Raw genomic sequence first — 11952 nt, 5'->3', positions numbered from 1 at the left:
TCCGGAGGCTATCCGGCAAAGACACGTCCGGATGCGCGTCTAGTCGGCTCCGACGTCTTTGATTCGAGATCACGCAAGTCCCGGTTCCTCCAGCGACCATCCACGGTACGGTTCCTCCGGCGACGATCCACAGTACGGAGCTTCCGACAACGATCCCCGCACCAGAGCCGCCACCGATGCCTAAGATTCAGCCAGACGGTCTACGTCCGACGGAGCCGCCACGAGCTAGATGCCCAACCGGGACCCTCCCCATATAGAGTCATGTTTTGTGGCGCGGAGTCCGCACTTTGGGGGCGGTACTGTCACGTCCTCACCTTAGAGAGCCTTTTTTTCCTAATTTGGTTATGGTCGGGTGTCTGACTAGGGGTACTCTAGTTTTGCTTATTTCTATGTTGGGCCTGGTATGGTGCCCAATCGAGAGCAGCTGCTCTATCATGTGTCTCTGATTGGGAATCATATATTAGCAGCCTTTTCCACTGGGTTGTTGTGCGTCTTGTTTTTTGAATTAGTGCCTGTGAGCCACGCCATTAGCTTCACGTTTCGTTGTGCTTTATGTTTTTTTGTGTCGGGTTCACTAATTAAAGATGTTGAACCCAGTCCACGTGCCCACTTTGGTCCGACCAATCCTATACAATACGTTTGTACAGCACGGGTAGGCAGCATCATGTTGTGGGGAGTGCATTGCTGCAGGAGGACTGGTGCACTACACAAAATAGGTGGCATAATGAGGAAAGAAATTATGGATATATGAAGCAAATCAATAGGAAGTTAAAGCTTGGTCGCAAATGGTCTTCCAAGACGGACAAGCATACTTCCAAGTTGTGGCAATAATGCTTAAGGAACAACAAAAGATTCATTGAGTGGCCATTCACAAAGCCCGACCTTAAGCCTATAGAAAATTTGAACTGAAAAATCATGTGCGAGCAAGGAGGACTAATCATTTCAGCTCCTCAATTCATTTACAAAGTGGCGCTTGAACAAACAAGTATTTAAGCTGCAGTATGTAGTTTTTTTGGGCGAACCCGAGCCGAATTCACATAGGAAACGTGCGTTATTAGATCTGTTCATTCTCATTGAAAGCAAAGTTCTAAGAAAGTGTGAGATCTGTTCTAGTGTGAAATAGTTCTATGTTTTCCATTCTTAAGTTTCGATTATACATCTTTTACATTCGGTTTGTACACCAGCTTCAAACAGCTGAAAATACATTATTTTTGGTTATTGAAAATATATTTCACAGGGCCTCCCGAGTGGCGCAGCAGTCTAAGGCACTACTCCACAGACCCAGGTTCGATCCCAGACTGTATTTGGCCGTGATCGGGAGTCCCAACAGGGCGCTGCACAATTGGCCCAGCGTCGTCCGGGTTAGGTGAGGGTTTGGCCGGGGGGGCTTTACTTGGCTCATCGCGCTCTAGTGACTCCTTGTGGCGGGCCGCGTGCCTGCAGGCTGACCTCTGTCGTCAGTTGAACGGTGTTTGCCCCGATACGTTGGTACGGTAGATTTCCGGGTTAGGCGGGTGGGTGTTAAGAAGCGCGGTTTGGCAGGTCATGTTTCAGAAGACACATGACTCAACCTTCACCTCCCGAGCCCGTTGGGGAGGTGCAGCGATGAGACAAGATAGAAATTGGGGAGAAAAAGGGGGTAAAATACCTCCCCCACAAAACAATCACAGTGGTTTAGATGGTACAATGTTTTCCCATGTAAACTGAAATTACGTGAACTATTAGAATTTTAGCAACCAGCAAATGGCCAGCAAATCTTGAAGTGTGAACACAGCAATAGTTTCACAATGTGAGAGAGGATTAATCAAAGAAAAAMCCAAGCTAATGAATCATACATTTCTATTTCATTTTCTCTTCTGTCTGGTACTTCTGGAAGACTTGAACTACCTAGGGTGCGTCTTAAGTGGCACCCTATTCCCCGATATAGGGTCAACAGTAATGCACTACATAGGGAATAGGGTGCCATTTGCAATTCACACTTGGGACTTGAACTATCCAGAAAACTGTTGAACTTACCCAGAATCCCATTACCGCAGCCGACAGGAAGGAAACAGGAAGAAGAGAGGATGAGACAGAGGTCTGGAGAGGTGAGGTTTGTTTGGAACACTTTAAATTCCATTAGGTGGATCTCTGTCTGGTATGGTAGACTGTGTGTGTGTGTGTGTGTGTGTGTGTGCGTGAGCGTGTGCGTGTGCATGTGCGTGTGTCAGGGGTGGCTCCTCAGAGGATGAAATGGAGGACCATCCTCCTCAGTGAATTTCAGAACATTTTTAATAGTGAAACATTCAAATAAAAAGTGATCATTTTAAGATAAAACTGTACCAAATATATTAAAATTCACCAAATAATTGATTAAAACATGGTGATGAAGGTCTACAGTAGCCTCAACAGCACTCTGTAGGGTAGCACCATGGTGTAGCYGGAGGACAGCTAGCTTCCATCCTCCTCTGTGTACATTGACTTCAATACCAAACCTAGGAGGCTCATGGTTCTCACCCCCTTCCATATACTTACACAGTAATTATGACAACTTCTGGAGGACATCCTCCAACCTATCAGAATTCTTGAAGCAAGAACTTACAGACTGCATACTCTCAAACAAAAACTACGGTGGTCTACAGATTGCAAAGTCTAAAACAACATCAACGATCAACGGTCGGTCATTAGTTTTCACCCTCTCGTGTTGTCATGTTTCCCTCTGTCTCAGGGGGAGCGGGCTAGCAAATCGCTCTCCTCACCGCAACGTGTCCCTCTATGTCCTCAAGGCGCTGGACGCCTTCGTCCTCGAACCAGTGTCCCGTCTCGTCACTCAGCGGCGGGCGACAGACGCTTCTCCCTCGACAAACCGATGTCTCTCTCGTCCTCAGGCACGGCTGGACCTCCTGAGCTAGTCAGCCAGCCCAATCCAAGGTGGGACTGCCTTATTCCAACTCCACTTTGAATGCCTCTGCCATACTTAAACCCTGGCCACTAGTCTGAGACTCTATTTGGGCCATCTAAGCCTGACGGAATCCACCGTATAACCGCCCCAATCGCAACCCTTAGATACCCCACCATCACAAACTCACTACACACCACAACTCGACGTCAAGCCAACAATCACTCCACTACTACACCATCACCCACCACAAACTATACCACCCCAACCCCCGGGACTACTACCCCCAAACGATGCGACCACCAGCTACTACCAACCACTCAACCACCATATAACACCCCAACCCCCAAACTCTCAACCACCATCCAACCACCGCGTGAGCGTACCCACACCATCACCACCCACTCACTACACCCCCCACCCCAAGCTACTACCACACATTCACCAAACCAAAACTAAACATACCAACCCTATCGACCACCCTACTACCACCCTGCCAGCCCACTACTACCAAGCCAGATCGACACCCACCCCACCAACTACCACACCCACGCCAACTACTACCCACCCACTCAGCCCCCCACTACTACCACCAATCACCACCAACTAACTTACCGACCCCACCCAGACGCGCGCCACGCACGTAGCTCCAACCACATCACCACCACAACTAGCCACCCCGACCCCACTACTACTCACCCACCCCACTTACGACCACCAATCACCACCACAACTACCACCCCCACCGCGCCAACTATTACCACACAGGGCTCATAGAAGGACCAAGGAGCCATGAAGCCGCGACCAAAACGCATCAGTGACCGGAGGGCTCATAGAGGGAGCGGGCTCATAAGGGACCAGCTCATAGGGACCACGGTGCTTCATAGGGACCAGGGCTCATGCATGGACCAGGGCTCATAGAGGTAACCAGGAGCTCATTAGTGGACCAGGGGTCGATATGGAGACCAGGATCGAGAGGCGACCGAGGCTCATTAGGGACCAGAGGAGCGAGCAGTGGCGACAGCGGGCCGCATGGGACCCAAGGCTCATCAGGAGACCAGGGCATCAGTAGGGGACACTCAGGTCATCGGTGAACCAAGAGGCTCAATAGGACAAGGGGCGTCATAGAGGCAGGCGTCTAAGTGTGACAGCGGCATCATAGAGGACCAAGGCTTCTCAGCTAGGGAACAGCCGGGCGCTCCAAGTAGCCGGGGGGGGACCAAGAAGCTCAATAAGTAGGCACCATCGCGCAATGATCGACAGACTACCATAGTGAGCGATGGCACATTGCCCTGAATAGAAAAGATTAAAAGATAACAACACTTACTAAAAGACGAAGAAAGTCATGCAAAGGGGACCCAAGGAGCTCAGGGGCGTTCATAAGGTGGACCACTGCCTCACTAGGGAACACAGTGGCGCAGCACGTGACAGGACAGGCGCCTGCGTCAAGAGAAGAAGCCGAAGGGCCACTAGAGGGACCATGAGCTCACTAGGGGCAAGTCAGCTCAGACGTCGACCAGAGGCCATAGCGGGAGCATGGCTTCAATAGGCCAGGCTCATATGACCAGGCTCATAGGGGAGGCAGGGCTCATAGGGGACCACGGGGGCTCATAGACGGGAGCAGGCGGCTCATAGGGGACCAGGGCTCATAGTGGACCAGGGCTCATAGGGGACCACCAGGTTATCAGGGAGCAGGGCTTCATATAGGGACCAGGGCTCATAGTGACCAGGGCTCATAGGGAGCCAGGGCTCTCATAGGGACCAAGGCTCATAGGGCCAGGCGCATAGTGGACCAGGCTCATAGGGGAACCAGAGGCTCATAGGGACCAGGGCCATAGGGGACCAGGGCTCATAGGGACCAGGTCATAGGGGACCAGGGCTCATAGTGGACCAAGGGCTCATAGGGGAGCAGGGCTCATAGGGACCAGGGCTCATAGGGGGTAGCAGGCTCATTAGGGGACCAGGGCTCATTGGGACCAGGGCTCATAGTGGACCAGGGCTCATAGGGGAAGGCAGGGCTCATAGTGGACCAGGGCTTCATAGGGGACCAGGTCCATAGGGACCAGGGCTCATAGGGACCAGGGCTCATAGGGGACCAGGGCTCATAGGGGACGGCCAGGGGCTCATAGTGGACCAAGGCGGCCATAGGGGACCAGGCTCATAGGGAGCAGGGCTCAGAGGGACCAGGCCCATGGGGAGCAGGGCTCATAGGACCAGGGATAGGAAACCCCAGGGGCTCATATGGGACAGGGCTCATAGGGGCCAGGGCTCATAGGGGAGCAGGGCTCATAGGGGGACCAGGGCTCATGTGACCAGGGCTCATAGGGGACCAGGGTTCATAGGGAGCAGGGCTCATAGGGGAGCAGGGCTCATAGGGGGACAGGGCTCATAGTGGACCAGGGCTCATAGGGGGACCAGGAGTTCATAGGGAGCAGGCTCATAGGGACAGGCTCAGTGGACCAGGCTCATAGGGGACCAGGGCTCATAGGGACCAGGGCTCATAGGGAGCCAGGGCTCATAGGGACCAGGGCTCATAGGGACCAGGCTACAGTTAGGGGACCAGGGCTCATAGGGGACCAGGGCTCATAGGGACCAGGCTCATAGGGGACCAGGGCTCATAGTGGACCAGGCTCATAGGGGAGCAGGGCTCATAGTGGACCAGGGCTCATAGGGGAGCAGCCCGGTCATGCGTACCAGGGCTCAGCGCTATGTGGGACCAGGGCTCATAGTGGACCAGGGCTCACTAGGGAGCAGGTCATAGTGGACCAGGCTCATAGGGACCAGGGTCCATAGGGGACCAGGGCTCATATAGGGGACCAGGTCATAGGGGACCAGGGCCATAGGGGACAGGGCTCATAGGGGACCAGGGCTCATAGGGACCAGGGGCCAAAAGTGTTGCTCTATGTAGTAATGGTAGCATTTTGAGACCCATGCAGTGGGTCTGTTTCCAATGGGGGCTAAAAGGCTGTAATTATTTGTGAAGCTATACAGGTAGCCACTTAGCTCTGAGAACCTGTCATTATCCACTGAAGACAGGCTGTGTCTGTGTCTGGGTGTGTGGACGTTGTTATACCAGAAGTCCCACTACAAATAGGAAACTAAGTAAAAATGTACAAAACTGGGACCTTTTTGTTACTCCCCACAAACAAGGGTTTAAGGGTTAAGGTTAGGATTGGGTTCGGTTAAGTTTGGATCAGGTTTTCGGGTTAAGGTTAAGGTTAAGGTTAAGGTCGGTTATGGTTAGTTTTAGAGTTTTGGTTAAGTTAGGTTAGGGTAGGTTTAGAGTATAGGGTTAGGTAAGGTAGTTTAGGTTAGTTTATAGTAAGTTAGGGTTAAGTTAGGGTTGAGAGTGTAGGTTAGAGTAGGTTAGGTTTAGAGTTAGGGTAAGATTAGGTTTAGAGTTAGGGTTAGGTTAGATTAGGGTTAGGTTAGGTTTAGAGTTAGGGTTAGGTTTAGAGTAATGGAATCATTTGTGTCCCCTCAAAGGTTAGTTAAACATGTGTGTGTGTGTGTGTGGTGTGTGTGTGTTGGTGTGTGTGTGTGGTGTGTGTGTGTGTGTGTGTGTGTGTGTGTGGTGTGTTGTGTGTGTGTGTGTGTGTGTGTGTGTGTGTGTGTTGTGTGTGTGTAACCATTTAGTCCTGAGATCCCGGTCATTATCCACATAGAGACAAGGTGATCCGGCATCGCTTAGCAACTGGTTGTGTTCTGCTAAATGCCCCTAAAATCTCAGCCAAGTGGCACAGCTCTGTCACCACACACACACACACACACACACACACACCACACACACACACACACACACACACACACACACACACACACACACACACACAACACACCACACACCACACACACACACCACCACACACACAACTACGACGTACATAAGCAGTACCACCGCTCATACAACTCATACACAATTCCAAGATGGCTGAGCAGTGTCAGACGTTCATTTCTGTTTCGTATTAGTCGTGTCCTGTATATCTATATATTTAGGCACCTTCTCTTCGCATATGCTGTTTTATATATTTTAGTTATCCAAGAACCTCAACTACAAAAGCTTTCCTCAAAAAAGCTTTCCTGCAACCCGCTTCACCAATTACAATTAAAAGTATTATTTACCTCAAATCTGAAAAATCCCCGTGGAAGCTAGCCAGGGGCTAATTCAGAAAGCTAGCCAGGAAAGCTAAACCAGTAAGCTCATCCGCTTATAGCTAGCCAAGCTAATCTGTAGCCTGCCCAGAAATTAAGCTGGTCTGTTGGCTGACGTTGGTTGTTTCAGCTGCCACGTTTGTGTCATCAGCTATTCTTTAGCCTCAGAATCTACCGGGCACTTTTGTGCCAAGACGACTCGGACCGGAGCACTTCCGGACTTTTGTTTCTCTCAGTTTCCCCGGATTTCAGCCGCAGGCCTTGGACTTTGCAGCGAGGCTAGCTGCAAACCGTGTGCTTATGCTGTACGTCGATCCCGGAGCAAAACTCAAACATTCCGGAGCTAGCCAGCTGAGGAGTTCCATCAGCCATTCCTGGGTACAGTCACCTATCCGGGGACCCGTTTTTTTTTGTGTTTGTTGTGCTGCAGAGATACGGAGCCCCACGGGCCTTCACGACTGACTGCCGACGTTATCTGCCCGAGGGATAATCCAACTGCACCTCCGTCCCGACGTTACCTGAACGCTCATCTGGGGCCCGCTACCGTTAGCTGTCGTATCGGCTGCTATCTAATAAGTAGATCGGGACAATATTAATATTAATTATTATTTTTTTTTTGTGCTTGGGTCACTATATCTATTTTGCCCCAAATTTGGAGTGATCCCCCTCTACCACGCACGGAACCCACCTAACCTACCGACGGAAACGCACGAGGATCTACAAATAGACTTCCCATACTATGCTATCTGCTACCTATAGCCATCTGACCCGGCCAGCTGCTGAATCGCCGTGACCCCAAACAAACCTCTACTCAAACTGGACCCTTATGATCACTCGATTAAGCATGCCTCTCCAATGTAAATATTTGCCTTCCATTGCTGTTCTGGTTAGTGTTTTTATTGGCTTATTTCACTGTAGAGCTCTAGCCCGCTCACTATGACCGATATCCCACCTCACAGTTCCACACCCACATATGCGATGACATCACCTGTTTCAATGATGTTTTAAGACAATATCTCTCTATCATCACTCATACCTAGGTTACCTCCACTGTCTTCACATACTCCATACCTTTGTCTGTACATTATTCCTAGCTATTTTATCGCCACCCTCAAGAAACTCCTTTTACTCTCTCTCAGAATTCTAACGACCAATTCTCATAGCTTTTAGCCGTACCCTTATTCCTACTCCTCCTCGGTTCCTCTGGTGATGTAGAGTGAATCCGGCCTGCGTCCTAGCTCCACTCCTAATTCCCCAGGCGCTCTCTTTGATGACTTCTGTAACCGTAATAGCCTTGGATTCATGCTGTTAAACATTAGAAGCCTCCTCCTAAGTTTGTTTGTTCACTGCTTTAGCACACTCTGCCAACCCGGAATGTTTTAGCCGCTGTCTGATCCTGGCTTAGAAAGACCACCAAAAGATTCTGACATTTTCATCCCCCAACTACAAGATTTTCAGACAAGACAGAACGGCCAAAGGGCGGTGTTGCAATCTATTGCAAAGATTGCCTGCAGAGTTCTGTCTTTACTATCCAGGTCTGTCCCAAACAATTTGAAACTTCTCTTTTTAAAAATCCACCTCTCTAAAAACAAGTCTCTCAACCGTTGCCGCGCTGCTATAGACCACCCTCTGCCCCCAGCTGTGCTCTGACCCACTATATGGACTGATTGCCCCCCATCTATCTTCAGAGCTGTTGCTGCTAGGCGACCTAAATTGTCAACATGCTTAACCACCCCACCAACCCTACAATCTAAGCTTGATGCCCCTCAATTCCTCACACAAATTCATCAATGAACCTACCAGGTACCAACCCCCAATTCGTAAACACGGTACCCTCATAGATAATCATCCCTAACAAACTGCCCTCAAATTACACCTCGCTGTTTTCAACCCAAGGATCTCAGCGATCACTGCCTCATGCCTGCATCCGTAATGGGTCAGCGGTCAAACGACCCCATCCAGCATCACTGTCAAAACGCTCCCTTGGAAACACCTTCAGCGAGCAGGCCTTTTAATCGACCTGGCCGAGGGATCCTGAAAGATATGATCTGATCCCGTCAGTAGAGGATGCCTGGACATTTTTTCTTAAAAGCCTTCTCCTACCATTTTGAATAAGGCATGCCCCATTCAAGAAATTTAGAACAGGAACAGATATAGCCTTGGTTCCTCTCCGCACCTGGACTGCCCTAACCACAGAAAAACATCCTATGGCGTTTCTCATTAGCATCAACAGCCCCGTGGATATGCAACGTTTCGGGAAAGTTAGAAGAAACCAGATATACACAGGCAGTTAGAAAACCAAAGGCTACTTTTTTCAAGCAGAAATTTGTTCTGCAACCACAATTCAAAAAAGGTTCTGGACACTGTAAAGCCATGGAAGAGAAATAAGAACAACCTCCTCCGCAGCTTCCAACTGCTCTGAAGATAGAACCACGTCACCACCGCCAAAATCCACTGATACATTGAGAATTTCAATAAGCATGTTTCTACGGCTGCCATGCTTTCACCTGGCTACCCCTAACCCCGGACAACAGCACTGCCCTCCCCTCTCTACTCGCCCAAGCCTTCCCCATTTTCTGTCTCCCAAATTACAGTCAGCTGATGTTCTTAAACAAGAGCTGCAAACATCTGGACCTTCCAAATCAGCCGGGCTAGAAAATCTGGACCTTTCTTTCTAAAACTATCTGCTGAAAATTGTTGCCACCCCTATGACTAGCCTTTTCAAACCTCTCTTTCTTCGTCTGGAGATTCCCAGAAGCATTGGAAAGCAGTGCGGTTATCCCCCCTCTCAACAGGGGGGACTCACTCTTGACCCTAACAGCTTACAGGACCTATATCATCCTACCCTGCCTTCAAGTCTTCGAAAGCCAATCAACAAAACAGATGAGCGACCATTTCGAATCCCACATACCTTCTCACGCTACTGCAACTGTTTCAGAGCTGGTCATGGTGCACTCGCCACTCTCAAGGTCATAAACGATATCTTAACCGCCATCGATAGGACAACAATACTGTGCAGGCCGTATTCATTGACCTGGCAAGGCTTTGACTCTGTCAATCACCCCAACATCCTCATCGGCAGACCGACAAGCCTTGGTTTCTCTTAATGATGCCTCGGACCTGGTTCACCAACTACTTCTCTGATCGAGTTCAGTTGTGTCAAATCGGATGGTCTGTTGTCCGGGCCCTCTGCAGTCTCCATGTGGGTGCCACAGGTTCAATTCTTGGACCGACTCTCTTCTCTGTATACATCACATGATGTCGCTCTTGTGCTTGCGTGATTCTCTGATTCCACCTTACGCAGACGACACTATTTGTATACTTTCTGGCCCTCTTTGACACTGTGTTAACACCCTCCAGGCGAGTTCAATGCCATACAACTCTCCTCCGTGGCCTCCAAATTGCTCTTAGAATCAGTAAAACGTAAATGCATGTCTTCAAACGTCGCTGCCTGCACCTGCGCCGCCTGTCCAAATCACTACTCTGGACGGCTCTGGAACTTAGAATATGTGCGACAACTAAAATACCTAGGGTCTGGTTAACTGTAAACTCTCCTTCAGACTCACATCACAACATCTCCAATCAAGTTAAAGCCTAGAATTGGCTTCCATATTCCGCAACAAAGCATCCTTCACTCATGCGCCAAAACAGAACCCTTAAAAACTGACCATCCTCCTTACCAATGCCTCGACTTCGGTGATGTCATTACAAAATAGCCCTCCAAAACCCTACTCAATAAAAATTGATGCAGGTCTATCACAGAGCCATCCGTTTTGTCACCAAGCCCTATACTACCACCACAGCGACCTGTACACTCTCGTTGGCTGGCCCTCGCTCAACTCGTCGCCAAACCCACTGGTCCAGGTCATCTACAAGACCGCTAGGGTAAAGTCCCCCCTTATCTCAGCTCGCTGGTCACCATAGCAACACCACTGTAGCACGCGCTCCAGCCGGTTATCTCTCTGTCACCCCCAAAACCCAATTCTTCCGTTGGCCGCCTCTCTTCCGTCTCTCTGCCAATGACTGGAACGAAACTACAAAAAATCTCTGAAACTGGAAACATTATCTCCTTCACTAGCTTTAAGCACAGCTTGCATTGAGCAGCCTCCATAGATACTGCACCGTGTACATAGCCATCTATAATTTTAGCCAACAACTACCTCTTATACCTAACGTATTTATTTATTGATTTTGCTCCTTTTGCACCCCATTAATTTCTGTCTCTACTTTGCGCCTTTTCGTCCACTGCAAACCCAACCATTCCAGTGTTTTTAGTTTATTTTACTTGCTGTGTTGTATTTAACGTCGCCCACCATGGCCTTTTATATTTTATTATTTATACATATATTTGTTGCCTTCACTCCTTATCTCACCTCACTTGCTCACATGTATATTAGACTTATTTTTTTTCACTGTTATCATTGACTATATGTGTTTTACTCCTGTGTAACTATGTGTTGTGTATGTGTCAACTGCTTTGCTTATCTTGGCCAGGTCGAAAATTGTAAATGAGAACGTTGTCTCAATTTGCCTCCTGGTAATAAAGGCTTAAATAAATAAAAAATAAAAACTGAACATGAGAGTATAATCTAGTCTGTTCTTTCAGAAAATAGTTCAGATCAGGTTAATGTCACGTGTTTCAGGTACGCTGAAAATCCATAGGTATGAAATTATAATGATGAAAATGTAATGAAAACCCCTAATAGAAAAAGACGAACTATTTTAAAACAGCCAATAACAACTGTTAATAAAGTATCGTTAGCTAACATAGTCACTACAGTCTGATATCTCGGGGGAAACTATTTGCCAGTCTTCCACATAACACTGTTAATAAAGTGACCAGTAGCTCCACTGGTCACTACAGTCTGATGATTGGGAGGGGAAACTATCTGGCACGTCTTCCAGCCAAACAGCTATCTCTC

Source organism: Salvelinus sp. IW2-2015, unplaced genomic scaffold (assembly GCF_002910315.2).
Source record: "Salvelinus sp. IW2-2015 unplaced genomic scaffold, ASM291031v2 Un_scaffold7935, whole genome shotgun sequence".
Classification (NCBI taxonomy): Eukaryota; Metazoa; Chordata; class Actinopteri; order Salmoniformes; family Salmonidae; genus Salvelinus; species Salvelinus sp. IW2-2015.
Note: the sequence above shows the minus strand (reverse complement) of the source record.